Source organism: Carcharodon carcharias, chromosome 2, assembly GCF_017639515.1.
Source record: "Carcharodon carcharias isolate sCarCar2 chromosome 2, sCarCar2.pri, whole genome shotgun sequence".
Taxonomy (NCBI): domain Eukaryota; kingdom Metazoa; phylum Chordata; class Chondrichthyes; order Lamniformes; family Lamnidae; genus Carcharodon; species Carcharodon carcharias.
In genome coordinates this window covers 116,586,138-116,608,882 of record NC_054468.1, presented here as the reverse complement: position 1 = coordinate 116,608,882, position 22,745 = coordinate 116,586,138, and positions in this window count along the sequence as shown.

Sequence of the window (22,745 nt, the reverse complement as noted above, 5' to 3'; positions counted from 1 at the left end):
TTCCAGCTCTGTGTCTAGGTGCAGACCCCTGACTTTCACCCCCATTCTATGCTCTGGTTGTCAGTATCACACATGCTGTGGATGCAGAACACATCCTAGCTCAACCCTGTCAGGGTGATCTGGACGTGGGCAATCCCAGCGAGGGTCCATGCCCTGAGGGATTCAATGCTGTTACTGTACTCAGAGTTTCTGGGGGTGGGAGAGGGGGGTTGGGGGGAAAGGCTGAATTAATTGACCTCAGCCAACATGGTGCTCACCCTTAACAAAAACAGAATTACCTGGAAAAACTCAGTAGGTCTGGCAGCATCGGCGGAGAAGAAAAGAGTTGACGTTTCGAGTCCTCATGACCCTTCGACAGAACTCAGAGTTCTGTCGAAGGGTCATGAGGACTCGAAACGTCAACTCTTTTCTTCTCCGCCGATGCTGCCAGACCTGCTGAGTTTTTCCAGGTAATTCTGTTTTTGTTTTGGATTTCCAGCATCTGCAGTTTTTTTGTTTTTATCTATAGTGCTCACCCTTTCCGAGCGCAGGAGATCATTGAACCTTTTGAGGCACTGGAGCCACCTCCTACCACACACGTTTGGTCAGGTGGGGAGGCCTCCGCCTCCCGTCCCTCGGAAGAAGGACCTCCCGCCGCCTGCCACCTCCTCCAGGAGGGCAGCTAGGCACTTGTTGGAGAAACGAGGGGCACACTGTCCCGATGGTCTACCCTCTGGCCTGGCCTGCCCCGAAGGCCTACCCTCTGGCCTGGCCTGCCTCGAAGGCCTACCCTCTGGCCTGGCCTGCCCTGATGACCTACCCTCTGGCCTGGCTTGCCCTGATGGCCTACCCTCCGGCCCAGCCTGTCCCAATGGCCTAACCTCCGGCCTGGCCTGCCCTGATGGCCTAACCTCCAGCCTGCAATGGCCCGATGGCCTATCCTCTAGCCTGGTCTGCCCCAATGGCCTACCCTCTGGTCTGGCCTGCCCCGATGGCTTACCCTTCAGACTTGGGGCACCAACATTTCCCTCTGCAGAGTCCTTTGCCCAGTCATTGCGAGGAGCCTTTCCAAGGCTGTCAGGCCTTCCTTTATACAGGCCTCCGGGTCGCTATTGGACCCGGCAGGCTGAGCGCGCCCACCACTGCCCACCCACTCCCGCTATGCACAGGAGTTGTGAAGTGTGCTGGGCAGGCCTTAATTGGCCTGGCCGCATAAAATAGCAGCGCAGACCTGATCGCGGGTGGCAGTCGGGTCCATGTCTGCCCACACCCACTGCTGACTGGCCTGCTCGACACGGGGAAACCTGTGGCCTTTGGTTATCGACCTTTCAGCCGCTGGAAACAGTTTCTCTTTAATTCCACGGTTTAAACTCTTCTTGATTTTGAACACCTGTATCAAATCTAATGTTGGCCTTCTCTGCTTGAAAGAGGACAATCCAGCTTCTCCAGTCTGCCCACCTAACTCTAAACCCCTCACCCCTGGAACCATTACCTCTCCAAACCCTTCAGATCCTTCTTAACGTATGGTGCCCAGGACTGGGCACAACACTGCCGCTAGGGCTGAATCCAACGCTTTATAGAGGGTTAACTGCACTACGCTGGCTTTTTGTACTCCTCTATTTATAAGGCCTAGGATTCCCTATACTCCATTAACTGCTTTGCTAACCTGTCCTGTCACTGAATCACTGGAAAAGTTACGGCACAGAGAGAGGCCATTCAGCCCATCATGTCACAGCTGGCCAAAAAATAAATAATTTTAAAAAAATAGCCGCCCCTTCTATTCCCACCTTCCAGCACCTGCGAGTTACAGCAATTTAGGCGCAGGTCCAGGTGCCTTTTAAATGAGTTGTGGGTTTCTGCCTCCACCACCAAACCAGGCAGCGAATTCCAAAGACCCACCAACCTCTGGGTGAAGAGGTTTTTCCTCATGTCCCCTCTAATTCTCCTACCAATCCCCTTAAATCTGTGCCGCCTGGTAATTGACCCCTCCACCAGGGGAAACAGCAACGTGATAACGGCCAGGTAGCGTATTTACTGGATTATAACACACTTTTTTTCAGGAAAAATGTTGCCTAAAATTACCATGCGGCTTATGGTCTAAAGGTTACGCCCACATATTTCCCAGATATTTCCTTTAAAAATCCTGCTGTGTCTTATGGTCTGGCAAATGCGGCAATCTCTTTTAGTGATGTTTCTTGAGGGGTAAATATTAACCAGGACACCGGGTAGACCTCCCCTATCCTTCTTCAAAATAGTGGCCCTAGGTGCTATTACGTCCACTATTTATCCCTCAGTGAAAGTCACCATGACGGGTTATCTGCTCATTATCTCACATCGCTATTTGTGGGAGCTTGCTGTGCACAAATTGGCTGCTGAGTTTCCTACATTACAACAGTGGTTGCCCTTCAAGCAGTACTTCTTTGGCTGTAAGGCACCTTGAGACATGCCTGGGGTCGTGAAAGTTGCTATAGAAATACAGTTCTTCACATTTCTTTCTTTCAGGATACTGAGCTATTTTGCGCTAATTTATCGCTATTTTATGTAAATAAAAAGTGGCCAATCAAGTGCTTGGTCAAAAATAAATTTGCATATATACAGTTATGATGTCTTAAGAACAACACTCATAGTGCAATGGAACATAGGATCATAGGAACAACAGAACATTCAACCTCTTGAGTCTGTTCCATTATTCAGTTGTATCGTGGCAGGTCTGTATCTTAACTCCATCTACCAACATTGATTCCACAGCCCTTAATAGTCTTCTCTAACAAAAACAAAATCTATCTCACTATTGAAATTTTCAATTGATCCACGGCCTCAACAACATTTTGGGAGCGAGAGCTCCATTTCTCGACTACCTCTGGCCTCTTGCCTAGACCGATTTTCAACCACTGGCAGTTGTGCCTTCAGTTGACTGGGGCCCTAAGCTTTGGAATTCCATCCCTAAATTCCTGACCCGCTACCTCCTCCTTTAAGACGCAGCACAAAACCTACCTTCTGGACCAAGTTTTCAGGCAGGAGAAGCAGTGGTGTCATGGTGTTATCACCTTTAACACTTATTATCTAAATCACAAGACTAGTAATACAGAGGCCCACAATAAAGCTTGGGGGACCTGGGTTCAAATCCCACCATGGCAGATGGTGAAACCTTCATTCAATTAAAAAATCTGGGGTTAAGAGTCAAATGATGACTATGAAACCATTCTCAATGTTCACTAATGCTCTTTAGGGAAGGAAATCTGTTGTCCTCACCTGGTCTGGTCTACATGTGACTCCAGACCCACAGCAATGTGGTTGACTCTTAAGTGCCCTTTGAAGCGGCCTAGCAAGCCATTCAGTTCTCAACGGCAGTTAGGGATGGGTAATAAATGCTGGCCCAGCCAGTGATGCCCACATCCCATGAATGAATGAAAAAACACAGCTGCCCTAAAATCATTTTCTGTGGCTCAATGTCGAGTTTTGCTTTATAAACTCCTGTGAGGCACCCTGGGACATTTTACTACATTAAAAGGCGCCAAATAAACGCAAGTTGTTATTGTATTTGTTGTACCCTTGGTGTGAAGAAGTGACACTGCCCCTGAATGGCCAAGGTCTAACTTGAAGGCTTTGTTCCATGTTCCAGAGCAGGCGAAATCCTTTCTCTCTATCTCTACTCTATCAATATCTTTAGTCATCTTAAACACAAGGACAAAATACATAAAAGATGTTTAAACACTTAATGTTAACAGCTTTCTTGTAATGGATGTAACAATATGGGTGTTAGGCAGTGTAATGCAGCAGGTTTTATTAGGGGAACCAATGACTGATGGTGACTGAATCAGTTAACGTGGATTTTTATTGCATGGTCTTCACGAACTAGACAAAGAATCGTTTGCTGCAAAGATTACCATCGGCTTCCTTCTCTCTGTCGGTCTTGCTTTGTAAATACTTCTGAAGTTAGAAAGTAAAAGCATTTGAAAATAGTTAAGAAAGGCTAAAGAAAGGTTCCACAGTCCATATTCCAGTTTATTCCGAGATAATTTGGAAAATCAACGACATAACCTGTTTCAACCCGAGGAAACACAGGCTCGTATTGTTTCACTGAGCGAGCCATACTGAGCGTAGAATCATAGAATGATACAGCATGGAAAGAAGGCCCTTCAGCCCATCGAACCTGTGCCGGCTCTTTGCAAGAGCAGTCAAATTGGTTCCACTCTACCATTTCTTTCCCCATAGCCGTGTAAATTTTACCCCTTCTAATATTTCCCAAAGTCCCTTTGGCAAGTTAAATTGAATCTGCTTCCACCACTCATTCAAGCAGCACAGTCCAGGTTACAATAACTTGATGCGTACTGGGATTTCTCCACAAAACACTTGCTAATTCTCAGGATTGTGGTTATGGGTGTGGTTTTCTTATTTTCTTCACCCAACATTGTAAACTAAGCCTATATTCCCTAGAATTTAGAAGAATGAGAGGTAATCTCGCTGAAACATATGGATTCTTAAGGGTTTGATTCTAGAGGGATTCTTCCCCTGCCTGGAAGGCCTACAATTAGAGGTTCATAGTCTCAGAATAAAGGGGTCGACAATTTAGAAACGGGATGAGGAGACATTTCTTCGCTCAGAGGGTTGCGAATCTTTGGAATTCTCTACCCCAAAGAGCTGTGGAGGCTCAGTTGTTGAGTGTGTTCATGACAAAAGTAGGTAGGTTTTTGGATACCAAAGGAATCAAAGGATGTGGGGATAAGTGAGGGAAAGTGGAGTTGAGGTAGATGATCAATCGTGATATTATTGAGTGACAGAGCAGTCTTGATGGGCTGAATGGTGGCAGTCCTGGATGCTGTTGGACTGCCATGGAAGATCTTGAGATATTTGTCATGCTGGGAGTCCTGGAGTTTAGCAGAGTGGCAGGAGAGTTATTGAGGATTCTGGTAGTATTTATTTGGTGGTATGGAATTTGTTCCCCCTGTTGTGGTGGTGGTCAGGGATTGGCAACACTGAGAGAGCGGGTAGCCCCGAGGGGTTGGTTCTGGGGATTAGATGGCACTGGAAGGAGGGCTCTTAGAATCACTCTAAGATCCTGTAGTTTGGTAGAAGTGTGGAGGAGAAATTGGGGTTTGACAGAGTTGGCCTCTGGCACTGGAGAGAATTTGGAAATAGAGTTTCTAAGAGGCGCTAGAGACAGTAAAATAAATCTTTTCTGATTAGGTCCTCATAATAAACTAATGTTCTAAGACAGTGAATAAACCCATGACAACATTAATAAACACAATTTACATTCCAAGGTTTATGGGCTGAACATCCTGTCAGCTCTGATCCAGTGTGAGTTGGACACTTAGCTCTATCTCACCATCACTTCGCTCGACTCTTCCACTAAACTGTCCAACAGTATTGGATAAGCAGAAACTTTCTCCAATTAAATATTAGGAAGACAAGACCCATTGGGTGAAATTTTATGACAGCGGGATTTTACGGTCCCGCCGAAGTCAATGGAGTTTAGAATGACTTGTTGCGTTTTATAGACACCCCGCCCCTCCCCCTGCTGCAACAGGGCCATAACATTCCAGGCATTGTCTTCAGTTTCCGCCACAAACACTGCTTTCTCTGATTCCACCCCTCTTTCTGGCAAATATCTGTGGCTGAACCGGATTGCACCAAGTCCCATTTACCCATCACTTCTGTACAGACCCAAATTTGCTTCCAGATAAGCAATGACTGAATTTTAAAATTCTTATCCTTATTTTCAAATCCCTCCATGGCCTCATCACTCCCTATCTCTGTAATCACCTCCAGCCCACCATTGGTGGCCAAACCTTCAGCTGCCTTGGTCCTAAGTACTGGAATTCCATCCCTAAATCTCTCCACCTCTCTACCTCTCTCTCCTCTTATAAGAAGCTCCTTAAAAACAACAGCTTTGACCAAGCAGTGTGGTGAAGCAGTGACTCACTTGCACCTCCTTCCATTTGGTCTACTGTATTTGCTGCTCCCAATGTGGTCTCCTCTACGCTGGGGAGACTAAACACAGACTGGGTGATCGTTTTGCAGAACACCTTTGCTCAGTCCGCAAGCCTGACTCAGACCTTCCTGTCACTTGCCATTTCTACACACCATCTTGTTCTCATTCCCACATGTCCGTCCTTGGCCTGCTGCAATGTTCCAGTGAAACCCAAAGCAAACTGAAGAAACAGCACCTTATATTAAAAAGAGAGAAACATATATAAATGAGAATGAAAGGCTATGTGAGGTGTGTAAAATAGCCTTAACAAAGTCTCCAGCCATGTGTGCACAAGTCTGCTATATAATGAAACTGGAGTTGCAGAAAAGCCATTTAGAATTCCATTGTCAAGTGGGTATTGGTATTAACTTGTTGGTTCTGTTTTAAATCTAAAATCTATTTTGGACTGTTGTGTTAAAGGGAGTGTAACTGGGGGTCAGGTTAATTAGAAGTTTTAGGAGTAATTATAGTAGTAAGTAATTGTAGTCTTACGTGTGTACTTGAAATCCTTTATATTTTGTTAATAAATATTTTAATTCAATTCTTAAAATCTCTAAAAGTCTTGGTGGACTTATTACTTTTGAACTCAGTGCACACATCTTGTAATAAATAGAAATTGCAAAACCATTGTGATAGCACAACCAAGCTTCCCTTGTGGATTTGGTCTCCCCGGCACACATCATCTGCCACGTCACAACATTGTTTTATTTCAGATTTCCAGCATCCGCAGTATTTTCCTTTTATTTTAATGTTTAAAATTCTTATCCTTTTTTCAAATCCCTCCATGACCTTATCCCTCCCTATCTCTGTAATAACCTCCAGCCCACCAGTAGTGGCTGTGCCTTCTGCTGTCTTAGCCCTGAGCCCTGGAATTCCCTCCCTAAACCTATCCACCTCTTCACCCCTCTCTCCTCCTTTAAGAAGCTCCTTAAAACCAACCTCTTTGACCAAGCTTTTGGGCACCTGCCCTAATATCGCCTTATGTCACTTGGTGTCAATCTTTGTTTGATAATTCTTCTGTGAAGTCTTGGCACGCTTTACTGTGTTAAAGACACTATACAAATATGAGTTGTTGTTGTTGGACAGTGCTTTGCATCTGACCTCAGTGGGGCAAGCCAGGATGAATTTTCACTTGCACCTCCTTCAATTTGGTCTGCTGTATTCGCTCCTCCCAATGCAGTCTTCTCTACAATGGGCAGACTAAATGCAGACTGGGTGACTGCTCTGCGGTACACCTTCACTCAGTCCACAAGCACGACCCAGGCCTTCCTATCGCTTGCCATTTCACCAGCCGGCTCTCATGCCCACATGTCCATTCTTGGCCTGCCTCAATGTTCCAGTGAAGCCCAAAGCAAACTGGAGGAACAGCACCTCATTTCCGACTCAGCACTTTACAGCCTTCTGGACTTAACATTGAGTTCAACAACTTCAGACCATGAACTCTCACCTTCATTTTGATCTTTTTAAATTTTTTTTTCAACCACTTCCCCCCACAGGGCCATCTATCACTGGTTTCTATATTGTGCTTTCACAGAGCGCTGACCCTTGTTCTGCTATTAACACATTCTGCTATCTTACCTTTATGCCACTGTCAGCACCTTCTTTACTCTTTAGCACTACCATTAACACTCCCTTTGTCTTGTGTCCATGACATCTTTGTCAATGTCCCCTGAGCTCCCACCCATCCCTGATTCTATTTTGCTCCACCTGCTCCATTTAATATCCATCACATTTCTACTTCGCTTTGGCTCTGAAGAAGAGTCATACAGGCTCAAAATGTTAATTCTGCTTCTCTCTCCTACAAATGCTGTCAGACCTGCTGAGTTTTTTCAGCATTTTTTGTTCTTATTTATGAATTTTCAAGTTCAGTTTTATCCCTTGAGCACAGGACACTCTTCTCCCACCTTCCCCTGTGAATGACAGTGTATCCCAGATGGAACCTAAGGTGAAGATGGTTGGCAACTTTGAGACCTCCTGACAGATGCTTAAAATCTGAATGTCCTTGCTGGCCCTTAAAGCAAACTATTCACCTGTTTTAGAGATGGGTGGCGATCGTCGGTAACCCTGTCTCAGCACCAATCTGAGGGGGCAAGAAGCAACAACTATTGTTCATTTTCAATGGTCAGGCTACCACAAAACATGGCGAACAAGAGAACAAGACCATAGAAGCAAGGGGGTGGGGTGGGGTGGGGGGGGTGGGGGGGGTGGTGGAGTGGAAAGGAGGGCAAGAGACTGTGGCATAACAGTAATGTCACTGGACTAGTAAACCCATAGCCCAGGCTAATCCTCTGGTGACATGGGTTCAAATCCCACTCTGCCAGCTGGTGGAATTGAAATTCAATTAATAAATCTGGAAGCTAAAGCTATTCTCAGTAATGGTGACCATGACAATTATTGTTAAAAAGCCCATGTGGTTCATTAATGACCTTTAGGGAAGGAAATCAGCTGTCCTGACCTACATGTGACTCTAGACCTGTAGCAACGTGGTTGACTCTTAACCAGGGCTGCAAGCTATTCAGTTCAAGAGCAATTAGGGATGGGCAATGAATTCTGCTTTTGCCAGTGATGCCCACGTCCTGTGAAAGAATAAATGACAAAATGACCTTCCCACTCCAGTGTCATTTACACACCCCTGTAAATATATGTGAGGAAGGAAGGGGATGGCAACTTAGCATTAAAGGGGAAATATAACTTTTTGACCTGCCAGGAGCCAGAGGGCTGCTAACACTCGGGAAACCCAGAGTTGGGCTATAACTCCACAGATTGCTAGTGTCGTCATTAATAGGTTTCCCTGCTGGAAGTGAGCCTGATTCATGGGCATCGCTGCCAGCTGGGCCAGGAACACTGGAGGAGAGGCTGCAGTGGAGGCCCAGGTTGGTCCGAGATCCTATTCAGGGGTGTGTGGAGGTGGGGGATGGTGCGTGAGTGGGGTTTTGAGTGCAAAGTGGGAGTGGCCCGATTCCAGGGCTGGGCTGGGGAAGGGCTCCAATTCCAGTGGGTAGTGCTTCAAGATTGGAGGCCTGTGGGATTGGAAGATGGTGTCGGAAGCGGGGAAGATCGAAGGCCTCGGAGGGCTGGGGGGCTTCAGTCGTTGGGAGATCAGTAGAGTCAGTGTCCCTACGGCACAGAAGGAGGCCATTTGGCCCATCGAATCCCCCTCATGCCAGCTCTCCATAGAGCTATCCGCTGAGTCCCATTCCCCCGCTCCATCACTGTAGCCCTGCAAGGCTTATTCCTTCCAGCGTCCATCCAATTTCTTTTTGAAATCATTGATCATTTCTGCTTCCATCACAGGCAGTGAGCTCCAGAACAATATCATCTACTTAAAGATATTCTTCCTCATAGCCCTGGCTTCTTTTCTGTATTGCTTCTAATTATAGATTATTGTTGAATCTCATGCCCAAAGCCTTAAACCTTGTTGCCCTAGTCCTTGTATCATCAACTAATGGGAAAAACTTCCTTTTGTCTACCTTATCCAAACCTGCCATAATCATGTACACCTCTATCAAACCTCCCCTCAATCTCCTTTGCTCCAGGAAGGAGTGGTGTCCAATTGTGGGGCATTGGAGATGCCACTACTCAAGAGCCAGCAGGTAAAGTGGAGAAACTCTTCCCTCCTGGATTTGTCTTCCTTTAGCTGCCAGATTACCCGAGGCTTGGAAAACCCAACTAACCAGAGTCAAACCTGTAGTGGTGGATAAATATGAGGCACACTGCCTTATAATATATTTAAATTGCCAACCCACCGCTTGGGAGTTGTTCCCTGCCCCACCTCCATTAAAACCCAATGTGGGCAGGTGGGGACAGGATTAAGATTTTAACACTTTAACCTCCTGTCTGACCCAAACATGCCTGATTTTGGGGTGAAAACTCCCCTCTAAGTCTTGCTGAACTCTGTTATCTTTTCTTGGGGTTAAGGTGGAGAAAAATCAGCCCCCAGCATTTGTCCATGTTGGTGCCTTTTTAAAATTTATTCATGAGACGGGGCATCACTGGCTAGGCCAGCATTAATTACCCATCCCTAATTGCCCTTGAGAACTGGGTGGCTTGCTAGGCCATTTCAGAGGGCATTTTTAAGAGTCAACCACATTGCTGTGGGTCTGGATCACATGTAGGCCAGACCAGGTAAGGATGGCAGATTTCCTCCTCTGGAGGGCATTAGTGAATCGGATGGGTCTTTACAGCTCTGGTTTCATGGTTATCAGATTTTTTTTTATTGAATAAAAACATCACTATCTGCCATGGAGGGATTCGAACCCAGGTTCACAGAGCATTCCCCTGGGTCTCTATATTGCTCATCCTGTGATAATACTGCTACACCACTACCTCCTCTGAGGGCTGTGAGAAAGTGTCAGGATTAAGATTCTCCAGCAAACTAATTCAGAAAGAAGCTTTCAACATTTCTGCTGAGCTGTAGGTGAAGCGTTTTTTTTAATTGTCTGTGCACAACTTGAGTGGATTTTCTGTGAAGGTGAGTTTTGCAGGAAGAACGTGATACTGGTGAAGCTTAGAAACCAAATGTGGAAGGTACAGAAGTGAGGTATTTGAGCTAATCGGAAGAGGAGGCAAATATAATTGGTTCTGTTCTATAATTCCGCTACATTTTCTGAAGAATTATTGCCCATTATTGTCCAGTTAGTGGAGTGCATGCAGCTACAATGCCCTAACATATATAAGATCCTGAGGGGACTTAACAGGGTGGATGCTGAGAGGATGTTTCCCCTTATGGGGGAGCCTGGAACAAGGGGACACAGTTTAAAAATTAGGGGTTTCCCATTTAAGACTGAGATGAGGGGAAATGTCTTCTATCAGAACATCTTTTAAGTCTGTGGAATTCTCTTCCCCAGAGGACAGTGGAGGCTGCTGGGTCACTGAATATACTCAAGGCTGAGTTGGATAGATTTTTGATTTACAAGGTTGGGGGGGGGGGTCAAGGGTTATGGGGGAGAGGCAGGAAAGTGAAGCTGAGGCCACAATCAGATCAGCCATGACCTTACTGAATAGAGGAGCAGGCTAGTCTGCTCCTAATTTTTGTGTCCTTATATTCCAGCACTGGCTACCCACTTTCTGCCTCCACTTACAAGATTTTCTGTTGAAACAGAAAACTCCTTGGCATGGTTCCCACACATGACAGACCAGCTATAATCAGTAAATATTCAAGACTTAATTCCTAATGCTTCTAGTTGTAGCCTGCAGGCACTTGACAGAATTCTGTGTCATTTGGTAGCCAAACTTCCCAAACGGAAGTACCCTGTACAAACCACTTTCTTGCAAGTGACATTTATCAAGTTTTTATTGTTACCATCAACTACTGTTTGCTCCCCAGGGTGGAGATAAATAAAAGGTTAACAATGGGAATTATGTATTTCCCAACATGAAGCTGGTGTCAGACTTAGGTCAGTATGCAATAAACTATCTGAAGTCAGAAGGTTATGCTTTCAAAATCCACTCCATAACTCGAGCACGTACTAGGCTGAAACTTCAGTGCAGTGCCAAGAGCGTGAGAGCTACCATCTTTCAGAAGTAACATTAAACTGAGGTTATGCCTGCTCATAAGTAAATGTAAAAGACTCCAAGGCCATCACTTGAAGAAAGGCTAGGTAACTCTTCCAATGTGCTAGCCAATATTTACTCTCATCCAACACCACTAAAATAAGAATCAAATTATTTGATCGCTTATCTCATTGTTATTTATGGGATCTTGCTGTGTGATTCCACCCCAGTATTAACTCCACCAGCTATGCTTATATTCAACTAGTGTCACTGTGATTTCCTCCCCTGAGATTGGTGACCTGCCGGGAGCCCAGCACAATCATTACAATCATCCTGATCCAGAAAGGTCTCCTGGGATTTCAATCGAATGCAAAAGCCCAAGCCAAAACAGTGCAACATGTTTCCAGGGAGAATTTGGATATTGTAGGAATCTCTGAAACTTGCTTGGATAATAGTGCTGAATCTGAAAGAAAAGCTTACACTTATATAGCACCTTTCATAACCACCAGATGTCTCAAAGTACTTTACAGCCAATGAAGTACTTTTTGAAGTATAGTCACTGTTGTAATGTAGGAAATGAAGCAGCCTATTTGCACACAGCAAGCTCCCACAAACAGCAATGTGATAATGACTAGGTAATTTGTTTTTTGTGATGTTGACTGAGGTACAAGTATTGCATCGGATACTGGGGATAACTCCCCTGCTCTTCTTTAGTGTCGTGGGATCACTACAGGCAGTTGGGGCCTCCGTTTAACATCTCATCTGAAAGACAATGCTGCCAACAGTGCAGCGCTCCCTCAGTATTGCTCTGGAGTATCAGTCTAGATTGCTGGGCTCAAATCCTGGAGCAGGACTTGAACCCCAGAACCTTGTGACTCAGAGGCGAGTGACACAGCAAAAATAAATCACCTGAAAGAGATAGGTGACATTCTGATAGGAAAGGAGCTGTTGTAGATTTATTTGTAAAAGCTAAGATAATTGAAGTTGTGGAGAACAAAATTGGTCAATAAGAGGAAGTTGAATTTTTTTTATTCTTTCACAGGCTAGGCCAACATTTATTCCCCATCCCTAATTGCCCTAGAGGTGGTGGTGAGCCACCATCTTGAACCACTGCAGTGCATGTGGTGTAGGTACACCCACAGTGCTGTTAGGAAAATTGCAACTCTATTAGGGAATTGGAACAAGGCTGATCCTTAGGACCAGTTACAAGCCTCCAGGGCAACTTAGACCATAAGACATAGGAGCAGAAATTAGGCCATTCGGCCTATCGAGTCTGCTCCACCATTCAATCACGGCTGATAAGTTTCTCAACCCCATTCTCTCGCCTTCTCCCTGTAACCATTGATCCCCTTACCAATCAAGAACCTATCTATCTCAGTCTTAAATACACTCAATGACCTGGCCTCCACAGCCTTCTGTGGCAATGAATTCCATAGATTCACCACTCTTTGGCCAAAGAAGTTTCTCCTCATCTCTGTTCTAAAAACCTTTACTCTGAGGTTGTGCCCTCGGGTCCTAGTCTCTCCTACTAATGGAAACATCTTCCCCACGTCCACTCTATCCAGGCCTTTTAGTATTCTGAACTTGCGAAAGGCTAGCAATTTTGTGATCAATTTCTAAGGGTAATAAAATCATTATTGCCATCCTGGGGTTTTTAACTATCCAATCATTAACTGGTCACTTTGTGAGCAACCAGCTCTATAGGAAGAAAATCTGTTTTGTTAATCAGTGATAGCTGCCATTATGGGAGAGCACAAGAGAGGGCTACCTAGCAGAATTACCAGTTAGCTGTGATCCTCGGACAATATCTAATCTCCATTTGGGGAAATGTTTGGGAGAGCATGATATTTGTACTTTTGATTTCATACAGTGAGGTAAATTATCCCCATTGATAATTTGAAGCTAGTATTCTGTTTCGGAAGGGCTAGTTTTCCACTTATGAGGAAAGATTTGGCAATGGTATATTGGGGTAGGCTATTCCATTAGATAAAAATATAGTTACAAGCAGAAGAATCAAATAGAGTTAATTTATTTCTGTGTTAACAGATAAGAAAATCTTGTATGTCGCTCGGATAAAGAGGAAGCCCAGATGGTTAAACTCGCTGATCTGTAGGGAAATTAGAATTAAAAATTTCATTAGCTATATCACGAGGATATAAAAACAGCTGATGATAAAAATTCATATTAGAAATTCTAAAAAGGCAGTAGAGAAAAGATAATCAACATTTATAATAGGGATTGTAAGACAAACAACATAGATCCCTTGAGGGGGTTCACAGGGCAGGTTGGGTCTGAAGATAACATATGGAAAGATGAGCTAAGTGCATGTTTTGCAAGGGGTTTCACGTTGGAAGATGATGCTGAGATCCCCATGGTACATGAAATGTGCTGCTAGAATTGCTTCAGTGGTAACTGACTGCAGAAGTGGTTTCAGCTAAGAATCAGACATTTCATGATGAACACGCGAGGATCTGATTCTACTTCCCCTGAAGCGCTTAATGAAACGAAGGATGTCGTATGTGAGATTTGGGATGGCTTCAATGGATGGGATGGATGTTTATGTGATCCTATTATTTCAGAAGAAATATCGGCTGATCAATGTGATGTTGGCCGTGGGGAAGCAATACTGTTTAATCTTGAACCCCATTTGCCTTCTAGACAGCCATCTCCAATAAGTTAACAATTATTACTTCTCACTCTGGATCTCTCTTGATCTTTTACCCTTATCTGCATGGTATAGGCATCTCCGGAGTTTTCCAAGCCCCACTCATCCACAGTATAGAACCTCTGTCTCACACCGACCCATTTACCTAACTTATCTGAGTAAGCCTGGAACACATTGATTTGGTGTAAATTATTCACACTTGGTGAACTTTGTGTGTCTTCTGTGGATGCTGTCATTCAAATAATTAAGTTAATGAACACCAAAGTTCTCAACTCTGAGCCTGATGGAACTCAACTCATGACCAGACACCACTTACATCCGCTCCCATCAATGAGAACTGCTTGCTTCCTAGGTTTCAATTAATTACCAAGCCACCATCATATCAGTCTTTTCATCCAAAAAAATCTAATGGCCTTCATTGCTTTCTATGTGGCACTTTATTGAAGATGTTTTGGAACTCAAGGTATATGCACAGTCAACAAGACTGCACTTGCCCATCATTCAGGGAGCTTGCTCAAAGATATCAAACCGGGTTAAAGTGAGGCAGGATCTACATTTCTTGAAGCGTGCATTAAAATTCCAGACAACTTCAAATGATTAGAAATCACAAAGAAAGTAACCGGAGGCCAAAAGTTGATACTCATTAAACATGACAATAGACAAATGGGCTGAGAGAGTAGTCGCAGTGTTTGGGCTAAGACTTGCCTTCTCATTAAAGTGGCAGCAACTGAAGAACATCCATCCCACTTGTTGCCAACTAATTTCTCAACGGGGTCCTTCAATGGGCTTCAGGAGCCTAATTGCCAAGTTTAAAGGGCCCCAATGCCCATTTTAAGCATTCGTCCAGAAGTTTTATGGGCAGAGGCCGCCCCACTGCTAGCATCTTTTGGTTTGTGATCAACAACAAAAGAAATGAAACACAGCAAGAATAAAATCACTTCTTAAAAGTCTTTGTTAGGCACCAAAGAACCAGCTTTCTTTATTCTCCTTTCAAGTTTCAATATACCATACACATTCATTTGTCAAACGTCATTCAAATTGGTTTCATTAAAGCACAATAACTTCCAAGCTTGAGGTACTTGATCATCTTCACACAAACTGCAGTCACCAAGCACAATTTATGGAACTATATAGTCAGTGCCAAATACGTACTTTAGGAAACAGTATCGTTTATAGATATGTATAGATTCCAAAACATACAGTGCCAGACTGATGCACAACAAAAGTTTGTTACTTCACCATTTCCACAGGAGTAAGTTACAATGCAGTAATGAATGACTGTGTTTTTTTAAAAAACTGAATGTAAATGAATTACAACAACAACATTCCTTTTTATCAACTCGCTTTTAAGTTTAAAAAAAAAATCTTGTTTCACTTCAGCTGCTATGTCTGCAGACCCGTCAATCTGATGCGACAGCATTGGTCTAGCCAGCTGCTTGTTCAAGTAATACATAACTTTGTTCCAGTTTGCAAATCAAACTAAAAATGCGAGGTTGCAATAATCAGCAAATTCGAGGGAAAGACACTCCCACAAGCAACTTGCATCACTTACTGTGAAGCTTCAAAGCAACGATTACAAAGGGCTGCTGTGTAAAGTTGGCAGTTTATCTGTGTAATTTATCAAATCAAAGCCCATTTCAGATTTGGTCTTTTAAAGTGAAACTTCCTGGAACATGGAGTGATTTAGATAAGATATCAAATTTAAAAATAAATCTGGGAGAACTGGCAAAGCCAAGTTCAGAAACTGTGATGGTGTGTAACTATTATTCCTGGGAATAGCCGATGTTCCTAGTTAAAATGTATTAACACTGCCATTCCTGGTCAGGATGAAGACAACTGGGTAATTTCCCTGTCAATCACACCTGGAGACCACACTGTTGTTAATTTACTGGGACTGATTTTACATAAGATGTGTATTAAGTGACTATCCTCCACTCACTGCATTTTGCTGGAGGAATCACCCTGCTATTATTGGGAGCTGTTGCTGTAGTTTTGGTCATGAGCTCTGCATGCTATAGTTCGCAGATACTCATTTTAGATATTCTGCTTGCTGTTAGCTCACTTGAGCTCCAACTCATTAGCTAACAAAGTGGTGCCAGTAGACACACTGCATTGAAATGGGTCCTTCCTTCCCATTGCCCTCACAATACAATGAAGACTACATTTAAGTCAAATGGGTAATTTGCCACTGTAGTTCAAAGTCTTTTCCCAATCATTGTCCCTCTCTGTTTCTAGCTAGGTTCTGACTCCAAAATAAGAAATGTTTCAGCATCTGCACAAAAACAAAATGTATACATACCCAGCATTTCAGTTCACAAACCAATAAACTGCCACAAATCCCCCAGTCAGTGCTGTATCTCTATTGAAGAGACATTGGAAATTGATGCTTTATAATGCACAAGTATTGTTAAGTGCTTTGTTCAAGAGGGATTTAATAATGGATACTAAACGTTAACCTCAATCTGTGTTGAGGGCTTGAGTAGCTGCAGGATTCACACAAAGGTTAAAAACAAGAACAGAATTACCTGGAAAAACTCAGCAGATCTGGCAGCATCGGCGGGGAAGAAGAGTGACGTTTCGAGTCCTCATGACCCTTCAGCAGAACACACAAAGGTTTTTGGGCGAGAGATCTCTTATTGACAAATCTGAGCTCATCCATTCCAACCTTTTATGCAGTGAAGTTGTGATGGTCTGGAACGCACTCCTTAAAGAAGGGTACTGAACAGTCTCAATAGTAACTGCTGAAAGGGAAGGCTACATTTAAGTAAAATGGTTAATTCGCCGCTGTGATTACAGTAGTTCAAAGTCTTTTTCCAATCATTGTCCCTCTCTGTTTCCAGCTAGATTCTGACTCCACAAAATAATTTGGACAAATACTTGGTAGGAGAAAACATTTGTAGCGCGGTGTGCAAGGACAGGGGAGCGGAGTTAAGTGGATAGCTCTTTCAAAGGGGCAGCGCAGGCATGATGGACAGAATGGCCTCCTTCTGTGCTGTATCATTCTATGATTTTAATACTGATTCCGCCATCTATAGCCTAAGAAGATTACAACCATGGGTGGTGGGTGGGTTCTGGCCCCGCCCATCGCGGGGATCGCCCGGTCCTGCCGAAAGCCAACGGGCTTTTGGCCGGGCTGCCGAATCTCTTGTGGTGGGTCCTACTCCGTCGGGGCTAGAAAATCCCGGCCTATCTTTGTGTTTTAAGCATCATCAGATCGCAGAGTTTTTCTGGGTGAAACAGGTTGTTCCGAAAAATACTGTGCGTTTTTAAGGCGAGCTCACAATGATCCTTATGAATAACCTCTGGAGCGTCCACCCCAATCTCATAGATTCTCACGACTGAGCACATAATGTCCATTAGGCTGCTACACAGAGATAAAAAAAAACCCACTAGAGCTATACCTTGAGTGCCCTACCATCCATTCTTAATTAGCACATTCGTTTAGATAATATCACCAACTTTAACTTTAACACCTATGTGTTCTATTGTAGTATTGTTGTTGACATCTTTTGATGATCTGCTTCTATCACTGCTTGTTTGTCGCTACAACCACACCAACCCCCTCCACCTCTCTGTCTCTCTATCTCTCCGCCCCCCACACACACACCTTAAACCAGCTTATATTTCAGCTCTTTCCTGGACTCGAACTCAAGTTCTGTCGAAGGGTCATGAGGACTCGAAACGTCAACTCTTTTCTTCTCCGCCGATGCTGCCAGACCTGCTGAGTTTTTCCAGGTAATTCTGTTTTTGTTTAGGCTGCTACACAGCTATTTTTATCTTGTAAAGATGAACTGCTTCAGTAGTCACTGTCTGTTCTCATTACTGACGGCTAACGTTTCATAGTTCACCTTTCCTGACTAAAAATGGACATTGGCGCTGAAAATGTGCCCAGTACCCTGCTGAAATTCTTCCCACAAGTTGGCATGGAATTCTGGAAATTTACAAAACAGAAGGAGGCCTTTTATAGTTGGGACTGTCCTCCTAGGAGAAGAGAAAGTCCAGAGGAGATTTGATGGAGGTTTTCAAAACCTGGAGGGTTCTGGACAGAGTAGACAGGGAGAAACTGATCCCACTGGTGGAAGGATTGAGGATGAGAAGGCACCGGTTTAAGGTAATTGGCAAAAGGAGCAATGGAGACATGAGGAGAAACTTCTTCACGCAGGGAATGGTTAAGGTCTGGAATGCGCTGCCTGAGAGTGTGGTGGAGGCGGGTTCAATCGAGGCATCCAAGAGAGAATTAGACTGTTATTTGAGAAGGAAGAATGTGCAGGGTTACGGGGAGAAGACCAAGAAATAGCACTAGGTGCATTGTTCATTCTGAGAGCCGGCACAGGCGTGGCTGGCTCCCTTCTGTGCTGTAACAATTCTGTAATTCAGCGCATCACTCCTGTGCTGGCTCTTCGAATGAGCAGTTGTGTTTAGTCCCCCGTCTGTCCCTTTTTTTTGTCTGTAACGCTTTTACTTTCTTGTCCTCACTCCCGGTTTAAAATTCTTTACGGCATCAAATTCCACCATTGTTTCAGGTGTAATGTTCCAGGACCCAACAACTCTTGAGTGAAAAAAAAATTCTCCTCATTGCTCCTGTGGATGGATCGTCAATGGTTTTGAATCTATGATCTCTGATCATTGATCCACTCACCAGAGGGAATAGATTTTTTCAATCTTCTGTAAGAAAACCTCTCATCATCCTGCAAACCTCTATGAGGTCACCTCTTAACCTTCTCTGTACCAAGGAAAACAGCCTGAACTTTGCTAACCTCTCCAAGTAGCGGAAGTCCCTCATCCCCAGTAGTATCCTGGTAAACCTTCCCTGCAGCCTTTCTAAAGTCTTTACGCTGTTCCTGAAGTGTTGTACCCAGTTGATAAGATCCTAATATTCTCCTTTTATTTTACTGTCTTTTTCTAGGAAAAAAAAATGAACAAATTTTGAGTGATTTGAATGTGAAATCCATCTGCAGCTAATTGGGATGGAGAAACTTGCTGTTCGGAACAAGGACCAGGAAGGGCCCATTCAGCCCCTGAAGCCTGTTCTGCCATTCAGTTAGATCATGGCTGCTCCATACCTTAAATCCATCCTTGGTGCTGTAATGCTTTACTTACCTTGCCTAACAAGAATCTATCAATCTCAGTTTTGAAATTGCCAGTTCACCTTTCCTGACTATCATTCTCAAATGCCTTCACTCTAATTTTAACGTTATGCCCCCTTGTCCTGGACATTCCCTCCCAAGCACAGGGAACATTTTTTATCTACCCTCTCAATTCCTTCAGTCATCTTAAATGGATAGCAGGGGGATTGGAATGACCCCCAAGGTGTGGTCGACTCTGCCCCTTTGCGAGCCTCAGGCCCAGCTGGCCCCGGCTGGTGGTACCTGGAAGGGACCCATGCTCAGGGTTATGAGTGATGGCAAATGGTGGATCCAGCAAACTCTACGGTAGTGAAGGCGGAAGAGCTACAACCTTGGGGGGACAATGGCTCACTGCTGCCAGGTGGAGGATCCTCTGGGAAAAAAACTTGCGTTTCTTTCAAACACACATGAGGAAGGCAATGGGAAACCACCTCACGCTTCCCTTTTCTTCCCCCCCCCCTCCCCACCCCGAGTCAATATGGTCAGTACCAGAGAGCCTGTGGAATTCATTACCACAGAAAGTAAAACAAAAACAGAATTACCTGGAAAAACTCAGCAGGTCTGGCAGCATCGGCAGAGAAGAAAAGAGTTGACGTTTCGAGTCCTCATGACCCTTCGACAGAACTTCTGTTTTTACCACAGAAAGTAGTTGAGACCAAAATATTGTATGTTTTCAAGAAGGAGTTAGATATAGCTCTTGGGGGAGAAAGGGATCAAAGGGTATGGGGAGAAAGCGGGAACAGGCTATTGAGTTGGATGATCAACCATGATCATAATGAATGGCGGAGCAGGCTCAAAGGGCCGAATGGCCTATTCCTGCTCCTAGTTTCTATGTTTGTAAACAATTCTCATCAAGACAACTGTGTGAATGGGGTTGGCACCACTTGGGTTAACACCTCACTCGATACAGGCATCATGGACTACAGGTGGACCCGGGCTGTACAACATTAAAGGCTGGTTTCACCAGAACTCCAACAATAAGGTCATCCACTATTGCTATGATCGGAAGGTTTGGAAGTCCATGATAGTCTGCGCCACTCAGCATACAGACACTCAGAGGGTGACAACTCATCTTAAACATTAGACCGCCCCTTAACTTAGCAAGGTTCCTCTAATATCTGGACTGGGTACCACATGCAAAGTCCTTGCCAAAGTTGGGCAGGTCTTCACTGCTGCCAGTGCACAGTAGCCAATCACACACAAGACGAAAACAGCATGAGTTAACTCGCTTGGCTTGATTTGCCTTCCCTCTCGGAGAACCAGTTGAATTGATAGTTCTCTTCCTATCATTTCTCTTTCTGCTGCTGTATGTTGCTATGTGAATGGGGACGTGTTGCAAGTGGGTAGAAAATAACAAAAAAAACAAATCCGAAACCTTGAAAACTCTTAATTAACAGGCTGCAAGAGCAGTGGCCAAACCAGCTCCTATTTATAGGGTTCATTCGCTTTGTGAGCAGGACTCTTTTAGAAGATGATTACAGTCTTCTGCAGTTCATCAACCCTCTCCTCGTTACTGCTGTCTTTTCACCTTCCCACACAATTTAGTAGCCTACGACTGGCGAATTCTGATTAGCTGAGCTCTTGTGGAGAGAAAATGCATTTACTGTCATTCAAAACATGCTCCCTGAAAACTGATTTCCAGTTTGTTCTTAACAGCACTTACAAGAAAAAACAATATGGTGACAAAGGTAACCTGCCAACCCAGAGGTAGGTAGTGTCGTACGGTTTCCTTGTTTTTATTTTACTTTGGCAGGCGCGAGGTTGGAAAAACAAATGCAGAGAAAGACAGCATGTTCTGCTCCCTCACAACCGTAACAAAATCAGGGGAAAAACAGAGAGGCACCTCACAGCAATTAGGTGCTCCTGGCATTAGGGAAACGTGTTAAAACATAGCAAGTCTGATATGGCTGCTCCTGGTCGCCGACAGAAGAGAATCAGATTTTTTTTGGCGTGGTGGGGGGGGAGGTGAGCTAAAAGACTTGCATTTCTATAGCTCCTTTCACAGCCTTTGGATTTTCCATACATAGGAACAGGAGGAGGCCATTCAGCCCCTTGAGCCTGTTCTGCCATTCAATGGCTGATCTGTGCCCTAACTCCATCAACACCCAGTCTTTACACCATATCCCTTCATAACTTTGGTTAGCAAAAATTTATCAGTCTCAGATTTAAAATTAACAATTGGTCTGGCAGCAGTTCCTGTTAGCAGAGAAAAGTCTACCGTCCTTTGCATGAAGAAGCCTTTCCTCATTTCACTCGTGAAAGATCTGGCTCTTATCTTTAGGCCTAGGCCTAGGCTTCTCCACCCGGGGGAGACAGTTTCTCTCTCTAGATCGCATCATTTCCCAAAATATCGCGAAATGCTTCGCTCAAATCACTGCTCAATCTTCTAAATTCCAGGGAACGTAAACCCCTGATCTCTCCTCATAATTTAACCCTTTAGGTCCAGGTATCATTCTGGTAAATCCACAATGCATCCCTTCCAAGAGCAATGTGTCCACGCTAAGCTCTGGTGCCCAGAATCTCTCGCAGTTTACTCCAGGTATGGTCTAACCAAGGTTCGTATAGACTTGGTCCCAAAGCACTTTGCAGCCAATGAAGTGCTTTTGAAATGTAGTCAGTGCTGTAAAGCAGCTGCCAATTTTGTGCACAGCAAGCTCCTACAAACAGCAATGTGAAAATGACCCAGATAATCTGCTTCTTTAGTGATGCTGATTGAAGGATGAACTTTGGCCAGGACACCAAAGTTGGGGATAACTCCCCTGCTCCTCTTTGAAACTGCGCCACAGATTTTATTTTATCTTTTTTACAGATTCACCTGAGAGGGCAGGTGAGGTCTCATCTGAAAGGTGTTACCTCTGACAGGGCAGCACTCCCCTCAATACTCCAGAATTTCAGCTGAGATTTTGTGCATCCAGCCTCTGGGATGGGACTTGAACCCACAAGCATCTGACGCAGGGGCAGGAGTGTGACCAACTGAGCCACGACTGAGCAGTGAGACAGAGAGGATAGAATTATGCCCCCTTTTGTTTCCTAGAGGTACTAGTTCTTAGCCCTGTTCACTTACATAGCCAATAGGCATCCATCCCAGCGTATGCGTACATTTATGCATATTTTAAAATGCACTTTCAATTGCTTCTATGTTACAGTAGACCACCGTTGCGCTGGCAGCGAGTGAGCTGAGTCCATTTCCTATGACCATTTCTGCAGCAAGACCATGTGAGAAGCCTTTTTAGATTCAGTTTAACCTACTGGTGTACAAACAGGGGAATGTGGAAGAACTCATCTCTGTATAGCCTGTGCCTGTTCGTTGGTGCTGAAGGGTGGGAAAGCTAGGTCACAAAGTGAGGCAGAGAGAATAAACACTGGGATTCTGATTGAACTATCCTGACAGCTAGGCAATTCATGACCTATTAAACCGCTTACTAAAGGAGTTTAATTTTCTTTGATGGTGAAATTAGTTAATGCATATAGATTAGTAACTGTGTTAAGGAGCCTGCAACTGAATTTT